The sequence below is a fragment of the Ixodes scapularis genome, unplaced genomic scaffold (assembly GCF_016920785.2).
Source record: "Ixodes scapularis isolate PalLabHiFi unplaced genomic scaffold, ASM1692078v2 ptg002900l_1__unscaffolded, whole genome shotgun sequence".
Taxonomy (NCBI): domain Eukaryota; kingdom Metazoa; phylum Arthropoda; class Arachnida; order Ixodida; family Ixodidae; genus Ixodes; species Ixodes scapularis.
The window spans coordinates 323,147-335,965 of record NW_024610277.1 but is presented as its reverse complement, the minus strand read 5'-3'; positions in this window follow the sequence as shown (position 1 = coordinate 335,965).

The window sequence follows — 12,819 nt, the reverse complement described above, 5'->3', positions numbered from 1 at the left end:
ATCATTTGAGAGCAGGGAAGCGGTGAGCAAGGTAGAATTTGAGGATAGGTTCAGGCAAATGGACGGGGAGCAATGGGCACGAAAGGTTTTCAGCTATTTATACATGAGGAGTGTAGACACAAAGTGGAGACAGCGCACTAGGAAATTAAGAGGAAAGTTTTTGGGCTATAGCGAAGATACGAAAGAGCAAGTCTCAGTTAAGAAGAAAGTTAAGGCCACAGAAAGAGATTGGTGGCTAGAGGGAATGCCGACAAAGACGGCTCTGGAAAGCTATAGATTAAACAAAAGAGTTATTGCCAAAGAAAGCATTTATGACAATTCTAGGGGAAGCTCATTGCTGTTTGAGGCAAGAACGGGTGTTCTGCGAACCAGAACATACAGAGTGAAGTACCAGGAAATTGATACAGTGTGCACTGCTTGTGGAGAGGAGGACGAGACGGCTGAGCACTTGATACTCTACTGTAAAGGGCTTCACCCTATGCTTACCGAAGACAACATAGATTTAATAAAGTCATTGGGTTATAGAGACAGCGAAGGGAGAGTGGATTTCAAGACTGTAGAGATTACCAAGCAAAGATTAAGTGAATGGTGGCAGAAATCGAGAGAAAATTAGGTATTTTCTTATCCACTGATGGCAAGGGGGTTTCATAGCCTCACTTTCTTTGCACTGCGGAGTGAATATAGATTTCACATTTAAATATTCTAAGCTTAAATGGTAAAACAAAATGGCTAGGTGGCGTAAGCTACCGCCCGATCCAAAGGGCTCAGCCGTATTCATCCATCCATCCATCCACTTTCCCCGCTGCTGTACGCTCGGGAAGCCTGGAGAGGCTAGTACAGGCTGTCTTTTGGCACGGGCACGCGTGGACGCGTGGATTTTTAGGCTGTAAAATAGCTAAACGTTAATTGTAAAGTGGAACTCAACGACGGGCTGTGATAATCTTCTGCTGTGTGCCGCTGTGCAAGTCGAGCACGCGGACTTCGACGGGGTTCGCTTTCCACGAGTTTCGGTGACGGAGATCCGGAACGACTGGCTGAAGAAAATCTCTTGCCAAGCAGAATGCAAATCAGTTACCCACCAAACTATGTAGCATAAAGAGATATTAGGTTCTCTTCATGTTCATAACACAAAATAGGCCGTGATACATATAAGTTTACAGCGTCATCCTTTAAACGCCGTGTTGCGAATATTGGACGCTGTATTATAACCTCCCTCATTTTGAGCGTTTAGTTAAATATGCAATGATGCTGATACACCTACGTACCGGATCAGCCGTCATTCATCGGAAGGAATGACGTTCGCGTGTTAATGTTGCGAGCTCGCGAATTTCAGATGACGCGGAACCTGCTGACAGGCTGTATATTTTAATTATGAGCATGTTAGACGTCGTTTGTTTATCTGATACTGCTTACTGTATTCGTTACTGTTTTCGAGTTAGTGCGTCACTAATAGAGAAGTTAGCTGTCAGTGTTCTAGTGAAAATAAAAGAATAATAGTAAATATACAGCTTGTCCCTGTCTCTCCTATTTTAACCATTGTTATGAGTCTGCCTATTTTAATGGTCTATTTTAAACATTTTTACGCTTTTGCCTTTCCTACAGCATTATTTCAAGAGATTGAATATACGTTTTCTTCATGTGTACAATATAGTATGTTCATTACTGGCCTGGCAAAAAAATTATGAGCGGACAAGAGCCATACCCTAAAACCGAAACTAATCTATATTTATTGAAATTTGGAGTATTTCTGGGTGTGCATTCTTCACAAAGGGTATCAAACTAAAGCCGGTCGTATTAAGTGAGAAAAAAGACTGTACGTGTGGCCGCGCTATAGGACTCGAAGCTATATTGATAAGCAAACACTCCCATAGGTCTACGTTGGCTTCACATGAACTGAGCTCTTCTCAAAGGAAAAAAAAAAACAAAAAAACTTAATAGACCGGCAATAGAAAGCGCTGTCGCTTTACTCTGTTTAAAGAACATGTCAAGAAAGCTATGCGGTTGTCGACAGAAAAGGTTACAGTCAAACTTGTGGGTTTTATCAACACAATCGCCGCCCGTCGCGTGTGACCGCGCGCGCATTTGGAGATGATACGTGGCGGCGCCTGGCGGATTTCGCTGTCCCCAGCCGTGGTCACGTGATATTTTCTGGTACACGCGCTCCCATAGAGAGGGCAGAGCTGACCTGGTCGCCCTATTGTGATCGATGCCCGTGCACCCCAAAGTTGTCAAACGCAATCATCCTAAGGCGACAAAAAAAAAAAAAAAAAAAAAAAAGCCAGGGAGATTTACGAAGCATTTATCATCAAAACAAGAGGGGCTGATATCTGTATCAGCGAGCCGTCAGTGGCCTTATCAGAACTTCTATATTCAGAAAAAAGTGGGGACGCTGGAAGTGACTAGGTTTTATTTTAGGTATTTAAGCATGTGCGTTTTCTAATACTTTCTGTTACGAGTGCCGCCCCGTGTTGTCGTCCACTTCTTCATCTGTCCCCGTTCCTTTGGCGCTCATTTCCAGTCATGAACCAAGAAGCCCAGCTAAACATTTGTTTTTCGACAATTCACTGGGAAGTGCTTTGCTGTTCGAGGCAAGAACGGGAGTTTTGAGGACGAGGACGTAAAGGGCTAAATTTCAGGAGACAGACACATTATGTGCCACCTGCCATTATGATAGCGAGACACTAGAGCACTTGGTTTTGAGGGGCACGGGGCTTCGCCCTGCCCTCCCTGAAGGGGTAACGTATTTGGCCGGGGCCCCGGGTTTTACTGGCGACGATGGATGGACGGTAGAGGAAAGGACTACAGTGACAAAGAGACGATTAGAAGATTGGTGGCAGTTATGTAGGGAAAATTAAATGATGAACAACTAACTAGCACAGCTGGGGACAGGCGGCACAGAGGAAAATTGGGACACCCTCCCGTGTGGCTCCGGCCCAAAGTCTCAACCCTGTCTCCCAGTGGGTCCGGTGCTGGGGTGACGCCGACAAGGACTCCCTCGCCGGGGGGAAGAAGCAGGGGGGGGGGGGGGGAGTGATGTTTTTAGTTTTTTTGCCCGATCCCCCGAAGGTCATCCTGGTGATATCCCACACCACCTGGTGATGGTTAGGGGGAGAAAAATTGGTTAAAAGGGCGGGAGGAATCACGTTTTTGTCTTTTGAGAATTAGGCTAGGTGGCGCAAGCTACCGCCCGTTATAAAGGGTATGGCCATTAACACCCATCCAGCCATCCATAAGGCCCGAAATGCAGTTACTCAGATACATTTGTCTTTTAGGCAACGCAACGAGGTATAGGGCATTAGAGTGATAAACTGGCAGCTGAAAGTGACCCCCAATTGACCGCCGCCATGTTGTACAATTTTGACCACTAGACACGTGACCAGGCCAAATCTATGACGTAACCAGACCAAATCTCTGGCGTCAACGATAAGATGGCAGCAAAAATATTCCAAAAGCCTGGAATCATAATGATCAAAAAAACTGCTCCGACTTTACTCAACAAGATTAACAATTTAATCAAACGTTTCGTCTCCCTAAAGTAACGCCATCGAATCTGAGCAAGGTGGAGCAGTCGGCACTACGGGATCTTAAATCGGATCAATCAATTATTATTCTTACAGCTGACAAGGGGAAAGGCACTGTTATCCTCGATAAAGAAAGTTATTATGAAAAAATGCAGGTAATTCTTGACGACACAGTGCATTTAGTGACGTTACCGCGGGACCCCACTCCTAAATCTGAGAGATCCCTTGTTGATCACCTCCGCGATCTAAAAAAGAAGAAACGCCTAGACGATGCCATGTACCGTCGTCTTTTTTCTTCTGACGGGTCTACACCTAAATTGTACGGTCTCCCCAAAATTCACAAACCCGAGTGCCCGTTGCGTCCTATTGTTTCATTTATTGGGTCTCCGACGTACAATCTGTCAAAATATCTGGTCGAACTCATCACTCCGGTCACAGGTAAAAATGGTTTAACAGTACGGAATTCCCAAGAATTCGTGGGCCTGGTTCGGGATCACGTCCTAGACGAAGACGACATAATGGTTTCATTTGATGTTGTGTCCTTGTTCACGAATGTCCCCACCTCTCGGGCTGTTGAGATAGCCGAAACACGTCTACGTAGGGATGACAGCCTCCCATCACGCACATCGTTAACGGTGGATGATATTGTAATTTTGCTGCGTTTTTGTCTTAAACAATCGCATTTTACGTTTCGCGGACAAATTTATCACCAAATTGAAGGATGTCCAATGGGTAGCCCAATTTCTGTTACAATGGCAAATCTGGTTATGGAGTATGTGGAGGAAACTGTCCTTGAACAGGGTATGCTCCCGATAGGTTTTTACAAACGTTATGTGGACGACACTTTTGTAATTTTAAACAAGGACCGTGTTGCTGACTTTCATTTAGCGTAAAACAATGTTGAATCATCAATCCAATTCACACATGAAGTTGAACAGAACGGTGCTCTGCCTTTTCTGGATGTTAATGTGTTCCGACATAGTAACGGTCGCTTAGATACAACAGTGTACCACAAAGCTTGCGATACAGGCAACCTCTTAAACTTTAACTCGCACCATTCTGTTGAAAATAAAAGGGCTGTCGTAAAAACCTTACTACATCGGTCCGAACGCATTTCTTCTAATCCTCAATTGCGCGCTTCTGAAGATGCTGTTATTGTTGACCTGTTGATGAAGCGGAATTATCCGAAACGTTTTATTGATAACACGCGCAAACAGATGGGGCCAACAAGAAGTCAGGATAATGGACGACTTAGGACAGGGCAAGTAACAATACCCTATTTGAGAGGTGTTTCTGAGTCTATTCGCAGGGCCCTCGCCCCTTTGAATATCCGTACTGCTTTCAAACCCCATCGTAAACCACGTGACCTCATTTCTAAACCTAAAGATTACACCCCCCCAGAGTCCCAGTGCGGTGTTGTGTATAAAGTGAATTGTCTAGACTGTGACGCATCCTACATTGGGGAGACAGGCCGGAAGCGCTGCACTCGCTTAAACGAACACAAAAGGGACGTGGCGAAGGCCACGCATGCGACAAGAGCGAAGACGGAACTCGTAGACCATTGTTGGAATACGGGTCACTGTTTCGACTTTGAGAATGCGTCCACTCTGGCGCGCGAACAAAGGTGGGGTCCACGCAGGTTCGTGGAATCATGGTTCATCCGAAGTGACTCATCAGCGTGCAACTCGAACCGCGGCCCCCTCCCCGATGTGTACGCGGACTTGCTTAAATAGGACTGTTGAAGTTTTTTTTCTCTCATTCCTGCTTGTAGGTTTCACTGACGATGTTTCCTGCATGGGAGACGAAACGTTTGATTAAATTGTTAATCTTGTTGAGTAAAGTCGGAGCAGTTTTTTTGATCGATAAGATGGCAGCGCCCAGTGCGTGTCGGAAGCGTTGTGGGCGTTGATCGGAGTGTGTGGATTTCGTGTGCGGAATTCGGTTTTTCAGGGTTTTGTATGCTCCCCGCGTAGGAATAACGTGAAGTAGGAGGGAATGAGGCTTTTCTTTTTTATTTAATTCAGAGTAAGCCAGATTCGGTCCCGTGCTTCTCTCGTACGGGCTCGGATCACTACCTCGGACATCGCTCGGTCGTTCGAGTTTAATTAAAATATCCGCAATCGTTAACCACGGGAGCTCCTCCATAATCGCTGAGTCGAAGGATACGTCGAACCCATCCGGAACGCGGAGTCTAAAGGTATGTAGGACGTAACCAGAACGCGGAGTTCTAACGGTACGGCGGACGTGCCCTGGCAATTTTCTTAGCTCGACCGTCAAGATTCGCATTTGAAGCAGCAAAAGAAGTGTTGAAATCTCCGAACTGCTCGGTGCTGAGCTAACTACGGACCACTTCACTATGTGATCCGTAGTGACGTGAAAAAGACCGACGGTGGTCACTCCGGGGGGACGGCGGCTCCCGGCCGCCTGCCGGGTGCCTTCTGTGAAGGGGCGACAGTCGTGTAAGCAGTACTGTACCAGCTTCTCTTATAGTTATGTTGTTCTCGAGCAGCTTCCCGATCACTAAACCCCGCAAACGCGTGCCGAAATTTCAAAAGGTGTCTGCCAACCTGGAAAGCCTTGAACTCCCAGGGAATTTCGGATCATCTGGGAAAGTCAGGGAATCATTCAAAAAGTGGGCTAAATAAGGGAAGACGACTAGTGAAAGCGGCATGGCGGTTGCTCGTCGGCACGGCCATGCTGATTGACATTGCCGAAATGTCATGCTTCGACTCAAAAACTCAAGGAATTTGATCAAAATAGTCAGGGAAAAACTTGAAAAAGTCGGGGAATTTGAAATCAGTAGTTTGTTAGACAAAATGTTTGATTTTCTTGGCACTCCACGCGTTTTTACACACGACAGGCACACGCCCGTGTATCACACGGCAGCCAGGCCAAGCGGCTGTCAGCCACTTGTGCAAGGTCGATAAGACGCAAGCGTGGAACGCTTTCGGACTGCTGTAAATACACCAACGGGAGCGTCCGGCCGCAGTCCGACTGCCCACGCTAGGACACCCGACACATACTCCGCGTCCTGAGTACGTCTGACGTATCTTTAGATTTTGCATCCTAGGTACGTCAGACCTATCTTTAGACACAGCGCCTCGCAATAGTAGTGAATAGGGTCACGTTCAGTGCGCAAGTCACTTTATTACACTCGGAGAGCGGAATTCCATTCCTGTTGCGCAGGTAGTTCCCGAGCTAGGCATGCACTTGAAGACTATGTTTCACTCTTTCATAAAGCAAGCTTTGCGGGACCCCTCCGCCCTTGTGCACCCATTCGCAGGTTGTGTCGCCTTTCCTCACGTAACTCCCGCAGGTTCAGTGAGTTGCCGAGCCAATGCAGCCCTGGCGTCGCTCGGTACATACAAGAGGCGGCTCACGTCGGTCGTCCAGCAGTGTACTGGAGGGACGCAAAGCTAGCAGCCTCCTTGGTGCACGCAAGACGAGGCTGAGCAGAGCTCCAAGCTCTTCTGATGCACATGTGCACTCCAATGAGACCGGTGTCGCACCCCGATTCCTAGAGATGTGGTCGCACTGGCAGTCTTGTCGGTCCCTGGGGGCCGTCGAGGAGTGCCAGAAAGCAAAATTCCATCCTTCTTGCGCAGGTAGTTCCCCAGCTAGTCACTTCCTTGACGACGTCGCACCCTCTCTGGAAGCAAGCTTCGGGATGCTCTTGTGCACCCATTTGCAGGTCGTGTCGCCTTTGCTCACGTAACTCCCGCAGGTCCAGCGAGTTGCCGAGCCGCTGTAGCCCCGGCGTCGCTGGTCGTGCATCCTGGTCCTGGTCGTGCATGAACCACCGCTGCCCATTTCCGCTGAGTGCTTGGGTGTGGTAGCTTGACGTGCTTTCGCAGAAAGCTGTATGCCTTTGCCGAGTAAAAATGGAGCGTGAGGGCAAACTTGCGAACATCCTCTGTACATGCGTTTTTGTTGCGCCTGACTCTTTTTAAGACGAGGTTGCGCATTGTGTTGGTGAATGCATTGTCAAGTATGTCAACTGCTGGCTTAGGAAGTCGTGTCCTCAGTTCACGGAGCAGCGTGTTCAGCTTCCTAATCCTGGCCGTCTTCCGATTGATCTTCTTCTTTGCCTGTTTCAACAGTTTCCTCGCCTTCTGCAGCTTGTGCCTCCTCGTGGCCAGGACCCTGTGCAGTCGTGGTGACACAGCTGCGTACGAGTGGTCACCGAAGGAAGTGTTGCGTCGCTTGAACACAGCTTCAGGGGGAGTCTCTGACGTCGTAGCCTGACAGGGGGAAGTAACAAGCTTTACATTGCTTCCAGAACCAGCAGCAGCTTGGGCCTCTCCTGGGGTTGGCTGATCAGTCGTCGATCCAGGCTGCCTCTCTGGAGGGTGAGACCTGTCAGTAGAACAACGAGCGGTGACATTCAAGACTGCCTGTATTCCACAAGACTGTGTGCCAGGGCATGCATTCTTGGCAGGTTATACTGTGCAGTGTGATATGTGACCACACCTTTTATGCGTTGGCCAGAACTGGCACTGACCCACAAAAAGGGGGTGCTGGGAGTTCTGGCTTATGAATAGGGTTCCATGTTTTGGGTGTTTTTTAATTTGTGAGTATTACCTGGCTCAGTGAGCAAAAGAAGAGCCGTGATCAAAGGGTGCAGCCAAAAGCTGTAACCAAAAGTTGTGTCCAAATGCCGTGACCAATGCGATGCAATCTAAGGAAAAAGAAAATAAGAGAAAAACAAACAGCTGTGCTCATGTTATCATTTTCGTCATGTGACTTACTTATTAATCACGTGATCGAACAAAAAATAAACCTAGAAATAAATTATCCCCTGCCCGGTTTCGAACCTAGGCTCTCATGATCGCAAAACTAGTGTGCTATTCATTGGGTCAACCTTGCTCATTGACGTCAATATAACTCGGCCAAAGGTAATGCTCACGCATTCTCACATCATGAAAGAAAGCTGAGGTGCTCTCGTAGTTTTATTTTTTTTTTTAAAATGGGGGTGATTTTTTGGTGCTTATTTGTTCTCTCAAATTTTGAGCTTATCAGTGTCTTTTTTTGATATCGACTAAAACTCGGAGTGTCACGGTACTTATGTGGTAAAAGCAAATGCATATCTGTGGCGTTTCTAGGAGACACAACATGATATGCACTACTCATTGCTAAATGGAGCACATAAAAACAATTTCCAAAGAAAAAGAGCAGCCTCGCAGACAGTTCAGTGCGGTCGGTGTTGTGGTTCAACAAAAGTACAGACGTTTATCAAGGTTCCCTGCCGTGGAAAGTGCAATTTCTCTTCAAAGCAAGCTCAATTCGGGTTCTTTCGGTTTTTGCAGATTTCAAGAAAAATCGTTTGGAGGTGATATTTTTATGTATATCAGTATATACTGAAAACACGTAACCCACTTATGATTGAATGATTGTAAAAAGTATACAGCATGCCATGGAATTATTATAATGGTGGTGGTTGAAAGTGTTGCAAAGAACCTGAATGTTTTACTCGAACCTATCAATTTGATCCCAAAGATGCCACTTTTCTAGTGATTCGTTGACCACCACTTTCAGATACAAGAGACACACCTTTGCAAGTTGTGCAACTAGTCGCCCGAAGTACCTGAAAACTGGAGCTTGTTACTTCCCCCTGTCAGGCTACGACGTCAGAGACCCCCCTGAAGCTGTGTTCAGGCGACGCAACACTTCCTTCGGTGACCACTCGTACGCAGCTGTGTCACCACGACTGCACAGGGTCCTGGCCACGAGTAGGCAAAAGCTGCAGAAGGCGAGGAAACTGTTGAAACAGGCAAAGAAGAAGATCAATCGGAAGACGGCCAGGATTAGGAAGCTGAACACGCTGCTTCGTGAACTGAGGACACGACTTCCTAAGCCAGCAGTTGACATACTTGACAATGCATTCACCAACACAATGCGCAACCTCATCTTAAAAAGAGTCAGGCGCAACAAAAACGCATGTACAGAGGATGTTCGCAAGTTTGCCCTCACGCTCCATTTTTACTCGGCAAAGGCATACAGCTTTCTGCGAAAGCACGTCAAGCTACCACACCCAAGCACTCAGCGGAAATGGGCAGCGGTGGTTGATGCACGACCAGGACCAGGATGCACGACCAGCGACGCTGGGGCTACAGCGGCTCGGCAACTCGCTGGACCTGCGGGAGTTACGTGAGCAAAGGCGACACGACCTGCAAATGGGTGCACAAGAGCATCCCGAAGCTTGCTTCCAGAGAGGGTGCGACGTCGTCAAGGAAGTGACTAGCTGGGGAACTACCTGCGCAAGAAGGATGGAATTTTGCTTTCTGGCACTCCTCGACGGCCCCCAGGGACCGACAAGACTGCCAGTGCGACCACATCTCTAGGAATCGGGGTGCGACACCGGTCTCATTGGAGTGCACATGTGCGTCAGAAGAGCTTGGAGCTCTGCTCATCCTCGTCTTGCGTGCACCTAGGAGGCTGCTAGCTTTGCGTCCCTCCAGTACGCTGCTGGACGACCGACGTGAGCCGCCTCTTGTATGTACCGAGCGACGCCAGGGCTGCAGTGGCTCGGCAGCTCACTGAACCTGCGGGAGTTACGTGAGGAAAGGCGACACGACCTGCGAATGGGTGCACAAGGGCGGAGGGGTCCCGCAAAGCTTGCTTTATGAAAGAGTGAAACATAGTCTTCAAGTGCATGCCTAGCTCGGGAACTACCTGCGCAACGGGAATGGAATTCCGCTCTCCGAGTGTAATAAAGTGACTTGCGCACTGAACGTGACCTTATTCACTACTATTATGAGGCGCTGTGTCTAAAGATAGGTCTGACGTACCTAGGATGCAAAATCTAAAGATACGTCAGACGTACTCAGGACGCAGAGTCTGTGTCGGGTGTCCTAGCGTGGGCAGTCGGACTGCGGCCGGACGCTCCCGCTGGTGTATTTACAGCAGTCCGAAAGCGTTCCCCGCTTGCGTCTTATCGACCTTGCATAAGTGGCTGACAGCCGCTTGGCCTGGCTGCCGTGTGATACACGGGCGTGTGCCTGTCGTGTGTAAAAACGCGTGGAGTGCCAAGAAAATCAAACATTTTGTCTAACAAACTACTGATTTCAAATTCCCCGACTTTTTCAAGTTTTTCCCTGACTATTTTGATCAAATTCCTTGAGTTTTTGAGTCGAAGGATGACATTTCGGCAATGTCAATCAGCATGGCCGTGCCGACGAGCAACCGCCATGCCGCTTTCACTAGTCGTCTTCCCTTATTTAGCCCACTTTTTGAATGATTCCCTGACTTTCCCAGATGATCCGAAATTCCCTGGGAGTTCAAGGCTTTCCAGGTTGGCAGACACCTTTTGAAATTTCGGCACGCGTTTGCGGGGTTTAGTGATCGGGAAGCTGCTCGAGAACAACATAACTATAAGAGAAGCTGGTACAGTACTGCTTACACGACTGTCGCCCCTTCACAGAAGGCACCCGGCAGGCGGCCGGGAGCCGCCGTCCCCCCGGAGTGACCGCCGTCGGTCTTTTTCACGTCACTACGGATCAAAGTGGACCGTAGTTAGCTCAGCACCGAGCAGTTCGGAGATTTCAACACTTCTCTTGCTGCTTCAAATGCGAATCTTGACGGTCGAGCTAAGAAAATTGCCAGGGCACGTCCGCCGTACCGTAAGAACTCCGCGTTCTGGTTACGTCCTACATACCTTTAGACTCCGCGTTCCGGATGGGTTCGACGTATCCTTCGACTCAGCGATTATGGAGGAGCTCCCGTGGTTAACGATTGCGGATATTTTAATTAAACTCGAACGACCGAGCGATGTCCGAGGTAGTGATCCAAGCCCGTACGAGAGAAGCACGGGACCGAATCTGGCTTACTCTGAATTAAATAAAAAAGAAAAGCCTCATTCCCTCGTACTTCACGTTATTCCTACGCGGGAGAGCACACAAAACCCTCAAAAACCGAATTCCCCTCACGAAATCCACACACTCCGATCAACGCCCACAACGCTTCCAACACGCACTGGGCGCTGCCATCTTTTCGTTGACGCCAGAGATTTGGTCTGGTTACGTCATAGATTTGGCCTGGTCACGTGTCTAGTGGTCAAAATTGTACAACATGGCGGCGGCCAATCGGGGGTCACTTTTTCCTGATGAACGGTATACTAGTTTATCACTCTAAGGCCCTCTACCTCGTTGAGGCAACGGAACATTCCGAACGGTGTTATGTGGGAAGGGTGTAGTTCGTGGCGAATGCAAGTGACAATTTATGCTTGTGCTCCCCATTTTGTGTCATTTTATGGACTTTTCCTTACCTCGAACTCTTCATTACTTTATTATTAATGCCGCTAAAAAAAAACGTGTCACCCCCGGTGAACCACATAGTTACAGAACGGTAAAGACTGCGTGCCATGCTTGACAAAAGACGTCTGCACGAAATGAATCCTGCTTTGCCGTAAGGGCGCATCTCTAACTGTCATCTTATATGCTTCTCAGTCACCCATGGTATGAGGAGATTCAACAGCAGAGCTGTATACCTCTTCTAAAAAAAAAAATGGGTTTTGTGGATGTTTATACAGCCTAGAACTTGGTCTGCCTCCAAGGGCGACGAGTCTCCCAGCTGTAGATGAGCAATTTAGCCAGTGCTGTACAACCGCTAGCCTGGGGTCTTTAACGTGCACCACACAGTAGTGATACACGACCGCACGCCGGTACGATCCTCATCCAGATCGAAACGGGCAGGGGTGGGGATTGAACCCAGGATCCCTGGGTTCTGCAGCGCGAGCTTTCGCTCCACGTGCACCGAGCTGGTGTGCGCTAGACTTACGCTAGACCACTCGGCCACCGATCCCCCCTTCCTTTTCTAAACTAACTCCTTTACAGCGTTCGCTCTGCTAAATTGGAAAAAAAGGGGAGGGCTTTGTGAGAGGAGGTTATTCTGTTATTCTTGCAAGTAATTCCTTCTTTAACCACTGAAATGAGTGATGTGGCATAGGCGAGCTGGTTTACGTTCATGATTTAAGACCACCCTGAGGCTGGGGAAAACAAGGACAAACACGACGAAATCTCAAAACGCAGCTGCGAATTTATTTTTCCGACTCGTCCTTTTATAGAACGCCTCCAGCATCACTAGAACTTCCTATCGGGGTCGTTGGATCTTGCCCACTTGACGTGAATTGTGGGGTTGACGGTAGGAAGTGCTAGTGACGCTGGAGGACGAGTCGGAAAAAAAAAAAATAAAAGGACGAGTCGGAAAAATTTATTCGCAGCTGTGTTCTGAGATTTCGTCGTGTTTGTCCTTCTTGTTTTTCCCCAGTCTCAGGGTTGTCTTAAATCGTTCTTTAACCAGT